This window comes from Pseudophryne corroboree, chromosome 5, assembly GCF_028390025.1.
Source record: "Pseudophryne corroboree isolate aPseCor3 chromosome 5, aPseCor3.hap2, whole genome shotgun sequence".
Taxonomy (NCBI): Eukaryota; Metazoa; Chordata; class Amphibia; order Anura; family Myobatrachidae; genus Pseudophryne; species Pseudophryne corroboree.
Genome location: NC_086448.1, coordinates 684084555 through 684105219, shown reverse-complemented (window position 1 = coordinate 684105219; position 20665 = coordinate 684084555).

Sequence of the window (20665 nt, the reverse complement as noted above, 5' to 3'; positions counted from 1 at the left end):
AAGATTTTACGTACCGGTAAATCTATTTCTCGTAGTCCGTAGAGGATGCTGGGCGCCCGTCCCAAGTGCGGACTTCTTCTGCAAGACTTGTATATGGTTATTGCTTACATAAGGGTTATGTTATAGTTTCATCGGTTTGAACCGAGACTATGTTGTTGTTCATGCTGTTAACTGGGTAGTTTATCACAGGTTATACGGTATGATTGGTGTGGCTGGTATGAATCTTGCCCTTGGATTAACTAAAATCCTTTCCTCGTACTGTCCGTCTCCTCTGGGCACAGTTTCCCTAACTGAGGTCTGGAGGAGGGGCATAGAGGGAGGAGCCAGTGCACCCCCAGAATCCAAAGTCTTTCTTAAAGTGCCCTATCTCCTGCGGAGCCCGTCTATTCCCCATTGTCCTTACGGAGTCCCCAGCATCCTCTACGGACTACGAGAAATAGATTTACCGGTAAGTAAAATCTTATTTTTTACAGGGTTTGCCCTGTGTGGTGTAGGGGTACGCTCGCCTGTGCTGCATATTATTATAATAGCTCCAAATAAAGGGGTTATTATTATCCAAATCAATTTTAAAGGTTTTGCCGTGTGTGTGTGTGTGTGTGTGTGTGTGTGGTTTAGGGGTATGCTCTCCTGTGACACAATATTGTGCATGTATTACATCTGGGCAAATTCCATCACGTCCCATGTTGTTTGTGCCGCACACTTGTGTTGCTTAGCTTAGTCATACAGCTACCACATTGCACCTCTTTTTCTTCTTTGCATGATGTGCTGTTTGGGGCCTATTCTTTAAATCTGCCATCCTGTCTGCAACTGCAGTGCCACTCCTAGATGGGCCAGGTGTTTGTGCCGCACTCTTGTGCCGCTTAGCTTAGTCATATAGCTACCTCATTGCACCTCTTTTACTTCTTTGCATGATGTGCTGTTTGGGGCCTAGTTTTTTTTAAGTGCCGTCCTGTCTGCCACTGCAGTGCCACTTCTAGATGGGCCAGGTGTTTGAACCGCACACTTGTGTCGCTTAGCTTAGTCATACAGCCACCTCGGTGCAACCTTTTGGCCTAAAACCAATATTGTGAGGTGTGAGGTGTTCAGTATAGACTGGAAATGAGTGGAAATGAATGTTATTGAGGTCAATAATACCGTAGGATCAAAATTACCCCAAATTTGCTGTTTTTATGTTTTTAAAAAAAATCATCCATATCCAAAACCAAAACACGAAAGGGTGGTTTTGGCAAAGCCAATCCAGATCCAAAACACAAGCATGGTACCAGAACCAAAACCAGAACACAAAACACCAAAAGTGCCCGCCGCACATCTCTAGTACGCAGTACCACCCACTACACACTTTGAACCTGTGACTGCCATTACCACAATTAGAATCAACAAGACCATGGTGTTTGGCAGCATGACGGCGCCTGCCACTTTGTCAGGCCTACAGGGAGTGCAGAGCCGGCCATAGGCATAGGCAAACTAGGCAATTGCCTAGGGCATTTGATATGCCTAGTGGCATCAGCAGCTTCTGCTGATTAAAATGATATGCAGCATGCCTATATTCTGTGTGTAGCATTTCATATGCAGATACAGCCACAGTCTCACACAGTATATAGGCATGCTGCATATCATTTTAATCAGTAGAAGGTGCTTGTGCATTCTAGCCACATAGCAATGCAAATAAGATGCATTTTCATTACAAAAATGTGCCAGACTTTAGCATTGAGGCAAGATTTATGAGGACACATCCGTATCTAAGCAGAGGCAGAGGTCACAGTGTTAGTGGCAGTGTGAGTGCTGTGTGCATGTGAGTGGGTTGGTTGTGCAGTAGTGTTCGGAATATGTGTAAGGAGCATTATGTGTGTCATGTAAAAATGCATTAATAATGTGCAACATATGTGTAAGGGGCACTATGTGTGTCATGTGTATAAGGGCATTAATAATGTGCGGCATATGTGTAACAGGGTATTATTGTATGTGTTATTATGTGTATAGGGGCACTAATAATGTGCAGCAAATGTGTAGGGGGCACTATGTATGTCATTATGTGTATAAGGGCATTAATAATGTGCAGCATATGTGTAAGGGACATTATGTGTAAAAGGGCATTAATAAAGGTTGTCATAATGTGTAAGACGCATTATGTTTATAAGGACATTAATAAATAATGTGTCTCATATGTGTAAGCGGCATTACTGTGTGGAATTATGTGTATAAGGTGCTTTACTATGTGGCATTGCGTATAGAAAGGGCACTACTGTGTCGTCTAATGTGAATAAAGAGCAATAGGGTGTGGTGTAATGTGAATAAGGAGCAATTCAGTGTGATGTAATGTGAATAAGGGGCTCTACTGTGAGGAGTAACGTTTATAAGGTAAAGTGATACTACTGTGGGATGTAATATGAATTATGGACACTATCGCATGATCAAATGTGAATAAAGTTGCAGTACTGTGTGGCGTAATTGGAATTGGGGTTACTATTGTGTGGCCATGCCCCTTGCCAGCAAAAACACACCCCTTTTTGGGCTGTGCGCCAAATGTGCGAACTGTTCCTATTTAAAATATAGGGGGTACAAACACCAAAATAAGGACTGCTATGGATGAGGGGTGATGGTGCTGGGAAAGAGGTGCAAGGTCAGAGGCGGAACCAGCGGTGGTGCTAGGGGGCACCAGTCAAAATCTTGCCTAGGGCATCATATTGGCTAGGGCCGGCTCTGAGGAAGTGCGACGATGACGTCATGAGATCACATCACGTTTCCTCTTCTGGCAACCACGGCTGGCGCAAAGAGAGGAGCCTGGGTGCCTTTTCCCGCAATGTCCAGCTGTGTCCCTTCACTCGGCTTGAGTGACGCATCGGCACTGAGCGGCTTTAGTTCTTCAGAGGCTGGGCTGCTAGGCATATCTCTGGCTTCACTGTGTGGGGTAATTCATATTTTAATAGAATGTGGACACTAATATATATGTCTCTAATTATGAGGCATTACTCTATATTTCTTCTGTAATGTGGGACACTACTATAAATGTCTATTATTATGGGGCATTGCTATATAGGTATATTGTAATGTGGGACACCACTATATATTTCTGTTATATTGGGGGCACTACTACAATATATATTCCTATTATAATGGGGGTATTACTATTAGAGATGAGCGGGTTCGGTTCGTTGAGATCCGAACCCCCCCGAACATCACCTATTTTACACGGGTCCGAGGCAGCCTCGGATCTTCCCGCCTTGCTCGGTTAACCCGAACGCGGCCGAACATCATCATCCCGCTGTCGGATTCTCGCGAGATTCGTATTCTATATAAAGAGACGCGCGTCGCAGCCATTTTCACTCGTGCATTGGAGATTGAACGGAGAGGACGTGGCTACGTTCTCTGCCTTAAAAGCTCCGTTATCTGTGCTCAGTGTGCTGCAAATATCTGTGCTCAGTGTGCTGCATTTTGGTGACCAACAGTATATAGTTGTACAGTACAGTAGGCCATTGCTGTATCTTGCAGCTCTGTGTCACTGCAAGTATCCATTCCATGTCTGTGCTGCATTTTTGTGAGCAGTATATATAGTAGTACAGTGCAGCATTTTGGTGACCAACAGTATATAGTTGTACAGTACAGTAGGCCATTGCTGTATCTTGCAGCTCTGTGTCACTGCAAGTATATATTCCATATCTGTGCTGCATTTTTGTGAGCAGTATATATAGTAGTACAGTGCAGCATTTTGGTGACCAACAATATATAGTTGTACAGTACAGTAGGCCATTGCTATTGATATAATAATATTACTGGCATATAATTCCACACATTAAAAAATGGAGAACAAAAAAGTGGAGGGTGAAATAGGGAAAGATCAAGATCCACTTCCACCTAGTGCTGAAGCTGCTGCCACTAGTCATGGCAGAGACGATTCAATGCCATCAACGTCATCTGCCAAGGCCAATGCCCAATGTCATAGTAGAGAGCATGCAAAATCCAAAAAACTAAAGTTCAGTTAAATGACCCAAAAATCTAAAAAGCATCTGAGGAGAAGCGTAAACTTGCCAATATGCCATTTACGACACAGAGTGGCAAAGAACGGCTGAGGTGCTGGCCTATGTTCATGGCTAGTGGTTCAGCTTCACATGAGGATGGAAGCACTCATCCTCCCGCTAGAAAACTGAAAAGAGTTAAGATGGCAAAAGCACAACAAAGAACTGTGCATTCTTCTAAATCACAAATCCCCAAGGAGAGTCCAATTGTATCAGTTGCGATGCCTGACCTTCCCAACACTGTACGGGAAGAGGTGGCTCCTTCCATCATTTGCACGCCCCCGGAAGTGCTGTAAGGAGCACCCACAGTCCAGTTCCTGATAGTCAAATTGAAGATGTCACTGTTGAAGTACACCAGGATGAGGATATGGGTGTTGCTGGCGCTGAGGAAATTGACAAGGAGGATTCTGATGGTGAGGTGGTTTGTTTAAGTCAGGCACCCGGGGAGACACCTGTTGTCCATGGGATGAATATGGTCATTGACATGCCTGGTCAAATTACAAAAAAAATCACCTCTTCAGTGTGGAATTATTTTAACAGAAATGCGGACAACAGGTGTCAAGCCGTGTGTTGCCTTTTTCAAGCTGTAATAAGTAGGGGTAAGGACGTTAACCACCTAGGAACATCCTCCCTTATACGTCACCTGGAGCGCATTCATCAGAAGTCATTGACAAGTTCAAAAACTTTGGGTGACAGCGGAAGCAGTCCACTGACAACTAAATCCCTTTCTCTTGTACCCAAGCTCCTGCAAACCACACCACCAACTCCCTCAGTGTCAATTTCCTCCTTAGACAGGAACGCCAATAGTCCTGCAGGCCATGTCACTGGCAAGTCTGACGAGTCCTCTCCTGACTGGGATTCCTCCGATGGATCCTTAAGTGTAATGCCTACTGCTGCTGGCGCTGCTGTTGTTGCTGCTGGGAGTCGATCATCATCCCAGAGGGGAAGTTGGAAGACCACTTGTACTACTTCCAGTAAGCAATTGACTGTCCAACAGTCTTTTGCGAGGAAGATGAAATATCACAGCAGTCATCCTGTTGCAAAGCGGATAACTCAGGCCTTGGCAGCTGTGTTGCTGTTAGATGTGCTTCCGGTATCCGCCGTTAGTTCACAGGGACTTAGAGAATTTCTTGAGGTAGTGTGTCCCCGGTACCAAATACCATCTAGGTTCTACTTCCCTAGGCAGGCGATACCGAGAATGTACACAGACGTCAGAAAAAGACTCACCAGTGTCCTAAAAAATGCAGTTGTACCCAATGTCCACTTAACCACGGACATGTGGACAAGTGGAGCAGGGCAGACTCAGGACTATATGACTGTGACAGCCCACTGGGTAGATGTATTGCCTCCCGCAGCAAGAACAGCAGCGGTGGCACCAGTAGCAGCATCTCGCAAACGCCAACTCGTTCCTAGGCAGGCTACGCTTTGTATCACCACTTTCCATAAGAGGCACACGGCTGACAACCTCTTACGGAAACTGAGGAACATCATCGCAGAATGGCTTACCCCAATTGGACTCTCCTGGGGATTTGTGACAACGGACAATGCTACCAATATTGTGCGTGCATTACATGTGGGCAAATTCCAGCACGTCCCATGTTTTGCACATACATTGAATTTGGTAGTGCAGAATTTTTAAAAAAACGACAGGGGCGTGCAAGAGATGCTGTCGGTGGCCAGAAGAATTGCGGGCCACTTTCGGCGTACAGGCACCGCGTACAGAAGACTGGAGCACCAGCAAACACTCCTGAACCTGCCCCGCCATCATCTGAAGCAAGAGGTGGTAACGAGGTGGAATTCAACCCTCTATATGCTTCAGAGGATGGAGGAGCCGCAAAAGGCCATTCAAGCCTATACATCTGCCTACGATATAGGCAAAGGAGTGGGAATGCACCTGACTCAAGCGCAGTGGAGAATGATTTCAACGTTGTGCAAGGTTCTGCAACCCTTTGAACTTGCCACACGTGAAGTCAGTTCAGACACTGCCAGCTTGAGTCAGGTCAGAGCCGGCCTTAGCTATAGGCAGGCTAGGCATTTGCCTAGGGCATTCAAGCATGTCTAGGGGCATCCAACCATGTCCCTGCAGTATCTCATGCTGAGAGGGACAGTCCGCAAACTAACTGTTACTTTCCAAATGTATTCAATCAGTACTTGTATACACTGCTGTTTACATTTGTCAAAAAAAATGCACACTGTGCCTTAAACTTCCTCTGACATGCTTGAATGCCCCTGACTTGTGAGACCTCAGACAGACAGCAGAAGCCCAGGAAATGCAATTCCTGGACCTGTGACATTTTTACTGACTATATAAGGTTATTACTGGATGGCTTCTTATGATAACACATGTGTATTTTGGAAGACTGCTTCACAGAAACCTGACATCACCTATACTGCTTGAGCACATGGTGGAGGGGGACCCTGCCATCCTGTGTGTGTCCCTTATCCCTGTGCAAACCCCAGGTGTCTGCAGGGACATAACATGGGCAGTGTTCTCCCCACACTTTATTTCCTAGTCAGTCCATACCGTAAAATTCCCCTGCCATCTAGCACTGTAACGTGGTCAGTAAGTTGCGTTGTGCTATTTCTATATGAAACATCAGTGCAGCGTGACCGTGACTTTTGGACACATCAGACTGGAGGGCAGAGCATTTAGCTCCCACAGTATAAAGTAAAGTGCATGCAGTTAACGGGAGTAACAGACACCAGCAAACACACTGAATAGTGAAGAGAATGGACAGTTTCTACATGTTTGATACTGATCTTTTTGTATAACCAGCAAGTGTGGCAGTATATGTGTATTATGGGCATTACTAATGTGGGGCATATGTGTAAGGTGCATTACTGTGTGGCATTATGTGTATTATGGGCATTACTAATGTGGGGCATATGTGTAAGGTTCCTTTACTGTGTGGAATTATATGTATTATGGTCATTACTGTGTGGCATTGTGCAGAGTTGAACTGGCCCACAGGGTAACCCCCCGGTGGGCCCCACTACCTGAGCGTTGCAGGTACAGATGCAGAACTAGCGGCGGAGCTAGGGGGCACCAGACAAAATTTTGCCTAGGGCATCAAATTGGCTAGGGCCGGCTCTGAGTCAAGTCATTCCCCTCATCAGGCTTTTGCAGAAGCAGCTGGAGAGATTGAAGGAGGAGCTAAAACGGAGCGATTCCGCTAGGCATGTGGGACTTGTGGATGGAGCCCTTCATTCGCTTAACCAGGATTCACGGGTGGTCAATCTGCTGAAATCAGAGCACTACATTTTGGCCACCATGCTCGATCCTAGGTTTAAAGCCTACGTTGTATCTCTCTTTTCGGCAAACACAAGTCTGCAGAGGTTGAAAGACCTGCTGGTGAGACACTTGTCAACTCAAGCGGAACGTGACCCGTCAACAGCTCCTCCTTCACATTCTCCCGCAACTGGGGCTGCGAGGAAAAGGCTAAGAATTCCGAGCCCACCCGCTGGCGGGGATGCAGGGCTGTCTGGAGCGAGTGCTGACATCTGGTCCGGACTGAAGAACCTGACAACGATTACTGACATGTCGTCTATTGTCACTGCATATGATTCTGTCACCATTGAAAGAATGGTGGAGGATTATATGAGTGACAGCATCCAAGTAGGCACGTCAGACAGTCCGTACGTATACTGGCAGGAAAAAGAGGCAATTTGGAGGCCCTTGCACAAACTGGCTTTATTTTACCTAAGTTGCCCCCCCTCCAGTGTGTACTCCGAAAGAGTGTTTAGTGCAGCCGGTCACCTTGTCAGCGATCGGCGTACGGCTCCACAAAATGTGGAGAAGATGATGTTCATAAAAATTAATTATAATCAATTCCTCCGTGGAGACATTCACCAGCAATTGCCTCCAGAAAGTACACAGGGACCTAAGATGGTGGATTCCAGTGGGGACGAATTAATACTCTGTGAGGAGGGGGATGTACACAGTGAAAGGGGTGAGGAATCGGAGGATGATGATGAGGTCGACATCTTGCCTCTGTAGAGCCAGTTTGAGCAAGGAGAGATTGATTGCTTCTTTTTTTGGTGGGTGCCCAAACCAACCAGTCATTTCAGCCACAGTCGTGTGGCAGACCCTGTCGCTGAAATGATGGGTTTGTCAAAGTGTGCATGTCCTGTTTATACAACATAAGGGTGGGTGGGAGGGCCCGAGGACAATTCCATCTTGTATCTCTTTTTTTTTAAATCTTTGCATCATGTGATGTCTGGGGCCAATTTTTTTAAGTGCCATCCTGTCTGACACTGCAGTGCCACTCCTAGATGGGCCAGGTGTTTGTGCCGCCCACTTGGGTCACTTAGCTTAGTCATCCAGCGACCTCTGTGCAAATTTTAGGACTAAAAATAAAATTGTGAGGTGTTCAGAATAGACTGGAAATGAGTGGAAATTATGGTTATTGAGGTTAATAATACTATAGGATCAAAATTACCCCCAAATTCTATGATGTAAGCTGTTTTTGAGGTTTTTTTTAAAACAAACACCCGAATCCAAAACACTCCCGAATCCGACAAAAAATTTTCAGGGAGGTTTTGCCAAAACGCGTCCGAATCCAAAACACGGCCACGGAACCGTATCCAAAACCAAATCAAAATTAAACTGGGGGCATTACAATATATTTCTATTATACTGGGGTTATATTATTACTATATATTTCTATGATACTGGAGGCCGTACTATATATTTCCAGCCTTGCCTCCAGAGTGCAAAGAAAAGGGACGATGCTGTGTGGCCACACCCCTAGTGTAATGTAGCCACTCCCCCTAGTGTCATGTGGTCATGCCCCCTCATGACATGTGACCACGTCCATTTTTCGACACACACAGTACCACTAAGAAAATATTTCTACCTGCACCCCTGAGAATATCAAGTATATGTTTTATTGGTTGTCTTCTGCACTGCATAGCACTTTGGGGCTAATTCAGACATGATCGTAGCCAGCCACCCTGAAATGCACTGGGACGCCCAGCACCGGGGTAGTCTACCCTGTATGTCTGGCTCTCTCCCCGCCTCACGGGTACGATAGCATCAAACGGCGTTGATGCTACCGCACCCGACAAGTAAGTCCCTACCTGCGCAGCACTGCTGCGCTGGTAGGCAACTTTTCGCCATGTCCTGGGTTACAGCAGCTGCGCGTGACGTGACGCAGCCGCCAAGGCCTGCCTCCTGCACTGCTGCGCAGGTAGGTGACTTTTCGCCGTGTCCTGGGTCACAGCGGCTGCGTGTGATATCACGCAGCCGCCAAGGCCCATCTCCCGCATGATCCGAGTATGCCTGCATTGGATAGACTGCGCCCCCAAAACGGCAGCCAAACGCCGCCGGCCCACTCCCTCCCACCCTGCGAATGCCTCTGCCTGTCAATCAGGCAGAAGTGACCACTGGGCTGAGATGCCGATCGTATCTCTGGCATGCACATGTGCATTGCGGGGCATGCTCAGTTCAGACCTGATCACCCGCTAAGCGAAAACACACAGCAGCGATAAGATCTGAATTAGCCCCTTAATGTATGTTTTACGTAGGTGCAACTTGTGTTTTTTCCTAGTTTGTTCCAACTGTCATTATCCGTCTCCAACTTCTTCCTATTCTTCCTACTGCAGCACTATCCTATGGATAAAGGTATCAAAATTTCACATAAACCCTAGGAAGAACTGAGTAGCTGAGAAACTCTGCAGTTCTGCAGGAAATAGGCCATTAGGTAAGAAATTTGTCTTTATCAGATCATCCTATTGGTAGACACTACAGCGGTAGGTGGCAGCGGTTGTGCAAATGGTGGTTAGTCCACACGGCAAATGACTTAACCAAAGGGTGGCTTATTAACCAGGTATAAACAGGAACAGGTAACACAGGTTTAAGGTACAGGTTGTGAGGAATCGCAGTTGCAGCCAGGAGTGTTTGCAGGGTTAGGCTGAGCGTTATGGTGCACCACTGTAGTACACTACACATGCAGGGTTATGTATAATAACACTAGCAGGGTTGGCACAGTATTAATTAATGTCTAAGTGGGGCCTACCTGTCATCAGGATAGTCAGGGGCAAATCCCTATATGTGGGGTGGATAGGAGTTAAAATGCGTAATGTAGCAGCACATGTGCAGAAGGCGCATAATGGAGGTTGCAATTCTGTGGAGAGCCACTGGGTCCTAGTGCCCAGCGGCTATTGCTGATAAATGGAGGCAGCGCAGACTGCGCCTCTAACACATCCTAGATTTTTATGCTGAGCATAACTAAAGTGTTTTAATAGGAGAGGGTGACCAAAGCAAATGTTATATCATTCTTATTCCTAAAAACTGCAAAGTTACAATCCACCACAGTGCATATATTATTAATGAGATTCTCACAAATAATTACAGTATGACACCACCAACCTCTGAAGACACAGTGCCAGTATGTGTAGCAGGTGGAGCAGAACAACCCAATGAAATGGATCACCCTGTCATCCGCATGGCAGTAAATCCCCAAACTCACCGCAATAACCAGAAATCATAGAGCAAACTGAACTATGAAGGTCAAATCAGATCACAGGAAGGATTCTAATTCACACAATCTCATATAATATAGGACCTTATAATAAGGTTTACACACAAGAAATATTAGAACCTAGCCCTGGGGAAAAGATCGACAGCTAGTAAAGGAGGTAATTAAGAATTGGGAAAGTACAATAGGAAATTGATTCCTTGCATAAAATGCGACATGGACATTGATTCAACTACCCCAAGGGTGCAAAGCAATACTATGTAAACGGGTATTTAAAGTCAAACACAGCACAAATGGTGAAGTGGAGAATAATAGCTCTTAATTAATTTGCTTACAATACATGCACAAATATGGGCAAAATGGAAAGATGAAAGATATGCTGTATGGTAAAGAATACAACTACGAGAACACTACTGCATGTATTGCAGATATAAAATGATTGCATTTCTATGTGGATCAGATTGCAAATCTATACATGGAATTGTCTCTATGGTTTATTCATTCAGTAAATACAGAATGTGGCTTTCTCTTACGTCTTAGAGGATACTGGGGTCTATTTAGTACCATGGGGTATAGACGGGTCCACTAGGAGCCATGGGCACTTTAAGAATTTTATAGTGTGGGCTGGCTCCTCCCTCTATGCCCCTCCTACCAGACTCAGTTTAGAAAATGTGCCCGGAGAAGCCGGTCACGCTTATGGAAGCTCCTGAAGAGTTTTCTGCATTTATTTTATATGTTTGTTATTTTCAGGCAGGGCTGGTTGGCACCAGCCTGCCTGCTTCGTGGGACTTAGGCGGGGGGGGGGGGGGGGGAATGGCCCAACTTCTTAAAGGGTTAATGGTCCCGTTCCCTGCTGACAGGACACTGAGCTCCTGAGGGAACTATTTGCAAGCCCCACCACGGCGAGCGTACATTCCCGCAGCATGCCGCCACCCCTAACAGAGTCAGAAGAATGAAGAGTGGTGAGTACTAGAGATGAGCGGGTTCGGTTCCTCGGAAACCGAACCCGCCCGAAATTCAGGTTTTTTTACACGGGTCCGAGCGACTCGGATCTTCCCAACTTGCTCGGTTAACCCGAGCGCGCCCGAACGTCATCATCCCGCTGTCGGATTCTCGCGAGGCTCGGATTCTATCGCGAGACTCGGATTCTATATAAGGAGCCGCGCGTCGCCGCCATTTTCACACGTGCATTGAGATTCATAGGGAGAGGACGTGGCTGGCGTCCTCTCCGTTTAGAGAAGAGAGTGAGACAGTAGAGAGAGACACAGTAGTAGTAATTTTGGGGAGCATTATTAGGAGGAGTACTACTATACTACTACTACTTGCTGAAGTGATATAGATTAGATAGTGTGACTGTATTAATTATCTGACTTGTGGGGGAGACACTGACAGTGGGGAGCAGTTAGAGTCTGAGAGCAGGACTCAGGAGTACATATAACGTACAGTGCACACTTTTGCTGCCAGAGTCAGTGCCACACTGCCATTGTGACCACACTGACCACCAGACCAGTATAATATATTTTGTGATTGTCTGCTTAGGAGTACTACTTGCAAGTTGCTGATAGTGTGACCAGTGACCTGACCACCAGTTTAATAATAATCAATCACCACCACCAGTTTAATATATATATATATATAATTGTATATAATATATATATATATATAATATTGTATACCACCTACCCGTGGTATTTTTTTTTTTCATTCTTCTTTATACATACTACTATAGTAGCTTACTGTAGCAGTCTGCGGTGCTGCTGAGCTGACAGTGTCCAGCAGGTCCGTCATCAGTCATTACATAATAAATATACATACCTGTCCGGCTGCAGTACTAGTGATATTATATTGATTTCATCTCATTATCATCCAGTCTATATTAGCAGCAGACACAGTACGTTAGTCCACGGCTGTAGCTACCTCTGTGTCGGCACTCGGCAGTCCATCCATAATTGTATACCACCTCCCCGTGGTTTTTTTTTTCCTTTCTTCTTTGTACATACTACTATAGTATAGTAGCTTACTGTAGCAGTCTGCGGTGCTGCTGAGCTGACAGTGTCCAGCAGGTCCGTCATCAGTCATTACATAATAAATATACATACCTGTCCGGCTGCAGTACTAGTGATATTATATTGATTTCATCTCATTATCATCCAGTCTATATTAGCAGCAGACACAGTACGGTAGTCCACGGCTGTAGCTACCTCTGTGTCGGCACTCGGCAGTCCATCCATAATTGTATACCACCTCCCCGTGGTTTTTTTTTTTTATTTCTTCTTTGTACATACTACTATAGTATAGTAGCTTACTGTAGCAGTCTGCGGTGCTGCTGAGCTGACAGTGTCCAGCAGGTCCGTCATCAGTCATTACATAATAAATATACATACCTGTCCGGCTGCAGTACTAGTGATATTATATTGATTTCATCTCATTATCATCCAGTCTATATTAGCAGCAGACACAGTACGTTAGTCCACGGCTGTAGCTACCTCTGTGTCGGCACTCGGCAGTCCATCCATAATTGTATACCACCTCCCCGTGGTTTTTTTTTTTCTTTCTTCTTTGTACATACTACTATAGTATAGTAGCTTACTGTAGCAGTCTGCGGTGCTGCTGAGCTGACAGTGTCCTGCAGGTCCGTCATCAGTCATTACATAATAAATATACATACCTGTCCGGCTGCAGTACTAGTGATATTATATTGATTTCATCTCATTATCATCCAGTCTATATTAGCAGCAGACACAGTACGGTAGTCCACGGCTGTAGCTACCTCTGTGTCGGCACTCGGCAGTCCATCCATAATTGTATACCACCTCCCCGTGGTTTTTTTTTTTCTTTCTTCTTTGTACATACTACTATAGTATAGTAGCTTACTGTAGCAGTCTGCGGGGGTGGTCTTCTGTTTGCCGGCGGTCGGGCTCCCGGCGCTCAGTATACCGGCGCCGGGAGCCCGACAGCTGGAATACCGACAATTATTTTCCCTCGTGGGGGTCCACGACCCCCATAGAGGGAGAATAAAATAGTGTGGCGCGCGTAGCGCGCCATCGTGCCCGTAGCGTGGCGAGCGCAGCGAGCCCGCAAGAGGCTCATTTGCGCTCGCCAAGCTGTCGGTAAGCCGGCGGTCGGGCTCCCGGCGCCAGGATGCTGGTCGCCGGGAGCCCGACCGCCGGCCAGCCGTAGTGAACCCGTCTGCGGTGCTGCTGAGCTGACAGTGTCCAGCAGGTACGTCATCAGTCATTACATAATAAATATACATACCTGTCCGGCTGCAGTACTAGTGATATTATATTGATTTCATCTCATTATCATCCAGTCTATATTAGCAGCAGACACAGTACGTTAGTCCACGGCTGTAGCTACCTCTGTGTCGGCACTCGGCAGTCCATCCATAATTGTATACCACCTCCCCGTGGTTTTTTTTTTCTTTCTTCTTTGTACATACTACTATAGTATAGTAGCTTACTGTAGCAGTCTGCGGTGCTGCTGAGCTGACAGTGTCCAGCAGGTCCGTCATCAGTCATTACATAATAAATATACATACCTGTCAGGCTGCAGTACTAGTGATATTATATTGATTTCATCTCATTATCATCCAGTCTATATTAGCAGCAGACACAGTACGGTAGTCCACGGCTGTAGCTACCTCTGTGTCGGCACTCGGCAGTCCATCCATAATTGTATACCACCTCCCCGTGGTTTTTTTTTTTCTTTCTTCTTTGTACATACTACTATAGTATAGTAGCTTACTGTAGCAGTCTGCGGTGCTGCTGAGCTGACAGTGTCCAGCAGGTCCGTCATCAGTCATTACATAATAAATATACATACCTGTCCGGCTGCAGTACTAGTGATATTATATTGATTTCATCTCATTATCATCCAGTCTATATTAGCAGCAGACACAGTACGGTAGTCCACGGCTGTAGCTACCTCTGTGTCGGCACTCGGCAGTCCATCCATAATTGTATACTAGTATCCATCCATCTCCATTGTTTACCTGAGGTGCCTTTTAGTTGTGCCTATTAAAATATGGAGAACAAAAATGTTGAGGTTCCAAAATTAGGGAAAGATCAAGATCCACTTCCACCTCGTGCTGAAGCTGCTGCCACTAGTCATGGCCGAGACGATGAAATGCCAGCAACGTCGTCTGCCAAGGCCGATGCCCAATGTCATAGTACAGAGCATGTAAAATCCAAAACACCAAATATCAGTAAAAAAAGGACTCCAAAATCTAAAATAAAATTGTCGGAGGAGAAGCGTAAACTTGCCAATATGCCATTTACCACACGGAGTGGCAAGGAACGGCTGAGGCCCTGGCCTATGTTCATGGCTAGTGGTTCAGCTTCACATGAGGATGGAAGCACTCAGCCTCTCGCTAGAAAAATGAAAAGACTCAAGCTGGCAAAAGCACCGCAAAGAACTGTGCGTTCTTCGAAATCCCAAATCCACAAGGAGAGTCCAATTGTGTCGGTTGCGATGCCTGACCTTCCCAACACTGGACGTGAAGAGCATGCGCCTTCCACCATTTGCACGCCCCCTGCAAGTGCTGGAAGGAGCACCCGCAGTCCAGTTCCTGATAGTCAGATTGAAGATGTCAGTGTTGAAGTACACCAGGATGAGGAGGATATGGGTGTTGCTGGCGCTGGGGAGGAAATTGACCAGGAGGATTCTGATGGTGAGGTGGTTTGTTTAAGTCAGGCACCCGGGGAGACACCTGTTGTCCGTGGGAGGAATAGGGCCATTGACATGCCTGGTCAAAATACCAAAAAAATCAGCTCTTCGGTGTGGAAGTATTTCACCAGAAATGCGGACAACATTTGTCAAGCCGTGTGTTGCCTTTGTCAAGCTGTAATAAGTAGGGGTAAGGACGTTAACCACCTCGGAACATCGTCCCTTATACGTCACCTGCAGCGCATTCATAATAAGTCAGTGACAAGTTCAAAAACTTTGGGCGACAGCGGAAGCAGTCCACTGACCAGTAAATCCCTTCCTCTTGTAACCAAGCTCACGCAAACCACCCCACCAACTCCCTCAGTGTCAATTTCCTCCTTCCCCAGGAATGCCAATAGTCCTGCAGGCCATGTCACTGGCAATTCTGACGATTCCTCTCCTGCTTGGGATTCCTCCGATGCATACTTGCGTGTAACGCCTACTGCTGCTGGCGCTGCTGTTGTTGCTGCTGGGAGTCGATGGTCATCCCAGAGGGGAAGTCGTAAGCCCACTTGTACTACTTCCAGTAAGCAATTGACTGTCCAACAGTCCTTTGCGAGGAAGATGAAATATCACAGCAGTCATCCTGCTGCAAAGCGGATAACTGAGGCCTTGACAACTATGTTGGTGTTAGACGTGCGTCCGGTATCCGCCGTTAGTTCACAGGGAACTAGACAATTTCTTGAGGTAGTGTGCCCCCGTTACCAAATACCATCTAGGTTCCACTTCTCTAGGCAGGCGATACCGATAATGTACACGGACGTCAGAAAAAGACTCACCAGTGTCCTAAAAAATGCAGTTGTACCCAATGTCCACTTAACCACGGACATGTGGACAAGTGGAGCAGGGCAGGGTCAGGACTATATGACTGTGACAGCCCACTGGGTAGATGTATGGACTCCCGCCGCAAGAACAGCAGCGGCGGCACCAGTAGCAGCATCTCGCAAACGCCAACTCTTTCCTAGGCAGGCTACGCTTTGTATCACCGCTTTCCAGAATACGCACAGAGCTGAAAACCTCTTACGGCAACTGAGGAAGATCATCGCGGAATGGCTTACCCCAATTGGACTCTCCTGTGGATTTGTGGCATCGGACAACGCCAGCAATATTGTGTGTGCATTAAATATGGGCAAATTCCAGCACGTCCCATGTTTTGCACATACCTTGAATTTGGTGGTGCAGAATTTTTTTAAAAACGACAGGGGCGTGCAAGAGATGCTGTCGGTGGCCAGAAGAATTGCGGGACACTTTCGGCGTACAGGCACCACGTACAGAAGACTGGAGCACCACCAAAAACAACTGAACCTGCCCTGCCATCATCTGAAGCAAGAAGTGGTAACGAGGTGGAATTCAACCCTCTATATGCTTCAGAGGTTGGAGGAGCAGCAAAAGGCCATTCAAGCCTATACAATTGAGCACGATATAGGAGGTGGAATGCACCTGTCTCAAGCGCAGTGGAGAATGATTTCAACATTGTGCAAGGTTCTGCTGCCCTTTGAACTTGCCACACGTGAAGTCAGTTCAGACACTGCCAGCCTGAGTCAGGTCATTCCCCTCATCAGGCTTTTGCAGAAGAAGCTGGAGACATTGAAGGAGGAGCTAACACGGAGCGATTCCGCTAGGTATGTGGGACTTGTGGATGGAGCCCTTAATTCGCTTAACAAGGATTCACGGGTGGTCAATCTGTTGAAATCAGAGCACTACATTTTGGCCACCGTGCTCGATCCTAGATTTAAAGCCTACCTTGGATCTCTCTTTCCGGCAGACACAAGTCTGCTGGGGTTCAAGGACCTGCTGGTGACAAAATTGTCAAGTCAAGCGGAACGCGACCTGTCAACATCTCCTCCTTCACATTCTCCCGCAACTAGGGGTGCGAGGAAAAGGCTCAGAATTCCGAGCCCACCCGCTGGCGGTGATGCAGGGCAGTCTGGAGCGACTGCTGATGCTGACATCTGGTCCGGACTGAAGGACCTGACAACGATTACGGACATGTCGTCTACTGTCACTGCATATGATTCTCTCACCATTGAAAGAATGGTGGAGGATTATATGAGTGACCGCATCCAAGTAGGCACGTCACACAGTCCGTACTTATACTGGCAGGAAAAAGAGGCAATTTGGAGGCCCTTGCACAAACTGGCTTTATTCTACCTAAGTTGCCCTCCCACAAGTGTGTACTCCGAAAGAGTGTTTAGTGCCGCCGCTCACCTTGTCAGCAATCGGCGTACGAGGTTACATCCAGAAAATGTGGAGAAGATGATGTTCATTAAAATGAATTATAATCAATTCCTCCGTGGAGACATTCACCAGCAGCAATTGCCTCCACAAAGTACACAGGGAGCTGAGATGGTGGATTCCAGTGGGGACGAATTGATAATCTGTGAGGAGGGGGATGTACACGGTGATATATCGGAGGATGATGATGAGGTGGAGATCGTGCCTCTGTAGAGCCAGTTTGTGCAAGGAGCGATTAATTGCTTCTTTTTTGGTGGGGGTCCAAACCAACCCGTCATTTCAGTCACAGTCGTGTGGCAGACCCTGTCACTGAAATGATGGGTTGGTTAAAGTGTGCATGTCCTGTTTATACAACATAAGGGTGGGTGGGAGGGCCCAAGGACAATTCCATCTTGCACCTCTTTTTTCTTTAATTTTTCTTAATTTAATTAATTAATTAATTTTTCTTAATTTAATTTTTTGCGTCATGTGCTGTTTGGGGAGGGTTTTTTGGAAGGGCCATCCTGCGTGCCACTGCAGTGCCACTCCTAGATGGGCCCGGTGTTTGTGTCGGCCACTAGGGTCGCTTATCTTACTCACACAGCTACCTCATTGCGCCTCTTTTTTTCTTTGCGTCATGTGCTGTTTGGGGAGGGTTTTTTGGAAGGGACATCCTGCGTGACACTGCAGTGCCACTCCTAGATGGGCCCGGTGTTTGTGTCGGCCACTAGGGTCGCTTAGCTTACTCACACAGCTACCTCATTGCGCCTCTTTTTTTATTTGCGTCATGTGCTGTTTGGGGAGGGTTTTTTGGAAGGGACATCCTGCGTGACACTGCAGTGCCACTCCTAGATGGGCCCGGTGTTTGTGTCGGCCACTAGGGTCGCTTAGCTTACTCACACAGCTACCTCATTGCGCCTCTTTTTTTCTTTGCGTCATGTGCTGTTTGGGGAGGGTTTTTTGGAAGGGCCATCCTGCGTGCCACTGCAGTGCCACTCCTAGATGGGCCCGGTGTTTGTGTCGGCCACTAGGGTCGCTTATCTTACTCACACAGCTACCTCATTGCGCCTCTTTTTTTCTTTGCGTCATGTGCTGTTTGGGGAGGGTTTTTTGGAAGGGACATCCTGCGTGACACTGCAGTGCCACTCCTAGATGGGCCCGGTGTTTGTGTCGGCCACTAGGGTCGCTTAGCTTACTCACACAGCTACCTCATTGCGCCTCTTTTTTTCTTTGCGTCATGTGCTGTTTGGGGAGGGTTTTTTGGAAGGGACATCCTGCGTGACACTGCAGTGCCACTCCTAGATGGGCCCGGTGTTTGTGTCGGCCACTAGGGTCGCTTATCTTACACAGCTACCTCATTGCGCCTCTTTTTTTCTTTGCGTCATGTGCTGTTTGGGGAGGGTTTTTTGGAAGGGCCATCCTGCGTGCCACTGCAGTGCCACTCCTAGATGGGCCCGGTGTTTGTGGCGGCCACTAGGGTCGCTTATCTTACTCACACAGCTACCTCATTGCGCCTCTTTTTTTCTTTGCGTCATGTGCTGTTTGGGGAGGGTTTTTTGGAAGGGACATCCTGCGTGACACTGCAGTGCCACTCCTAGATGGGCCCGGTGTTTGTGTCGGCCACTAGGGTTGCTTAGCTTACTCACACAGCTACCTCATTGCGCCTCTTTTTTTCTTTGCGTCATGTGCTGTTTGGGGAGGGTTTTTTGGAAGGGCCATCCTGCGTGCCACTGCAGTGCCACTCCTAGATGGGCCCGGTGTTTGTGTCGGCCACTAGGGTCGCTTATCTTACTCACACAGCTACCTCATTGCGCCTCTTTTTTTCTTTGCGTCATGTGCTGTTTGGGGAGGGTTTTTTGGAAGGGACATCCTGCGTGACACTGCAGTGCCACTCCTAGATGGGCCAGGTGTTTGTGTCGGCCACTAGGGTCGCTTAGCTTACTCACACAGCTACCTCATTGCGCCTCTTTTTTTTCTTTGCGTCATGTGCTGTTTGGGGAGGGTTTTTTGGAAGGGACATCCTGCGTGACACTGCAGTGCCACTCCTAGATGGGCCAGGTGTTTGTGTCGGCCACTAGGGTCGCTTAGCTTAGTCATCCAGCGACCTCGGTGCAAATTTTAGGACTAAAAATAATATTGTGAGGTGTGAGGTATTCAGAATAGACTGAAAATGAGTGTAAATTATGGTTTTTGAGGTTAATAATACTTTGGGATCAAAATGACCCCCAAATTCTATGATTTAAGCTGTTTTTTAGTGTTTTTTGAAAAAAACACCCGAATCCAAAACACACCCGAATCCGACAAAAAAAAATCGGTGAGGTTTTGCCAAAACGCGGTCGAACCCAAAACACGGCCGCGGAACCGAACCCAAAACCAAAACACAAAACCCGAAAAATTTCCGGCGCTCATCTCTAGTGAGTACTGTGCCGGCGTCCCGGATAGTGGGGCTCCGGCCATTATGGCGGCACGAGGGTACGGAGATGCACGGCTTCTAAACGGGGCGGAATGTGTCTCCAGACACAGTACACAACTGCGTCTCAGTACACTGTACACAGTACCCAGACTGGCAACTCAGCCTTAAAACGGGTTTCTCTCCATTTTAAGCACCAGATTCCTCAGCCAGTTTAAAGAAAGCGGGAAGACCGCGTGCCATTGAAGGGACGGGGCTTCACTATGAGAGAATCCAGCATCTCACCAGCACCATTTTCCCTCTGCAGTGGACAGAGATGCTGACAGGACAGGGACACGCAGCTCCTCCAGTGTGACTCCAGATTACCTCAGCGGTACCAGCGGGTCATAGCAGGGGGGGAGCGACTATTAGTGTACTAAGTCCCCTCTCAGGGTACTTAGTCTGCGACCTGGCTAAACTTGCCATTAGCGATAAGGGCGCGGTGGGGGCTGGCTCCAAACAACTCTGTGTCTCCCTGAAGGGCTCTTTGTGGGTTAATTGTGCTTTGTGGGTTAATGTGTGCTGTCACATTTGCATTATGTCAGGCAAAGAGAGTGTTTCTTGTACAGCGGAGTGTTCCTCTTCACCAGGGGGCTCACTACTGAGTATTCAGGGTTCACAAGCTAGCGGGTTGAACTGGAGTGGGTTAATTCTCTCAAAGGAATGATTTCCACTCTTTCTACAAAGCTAGCCCGCAATGAGAAAGAGACGTAATACTTAAAATAGACTGTGGATGAGTTTATGAACAGAGACTCAGTCCTCAAAAAAGCATCTCAGTCCTCTCCCATTTGTCCACAAAAGCG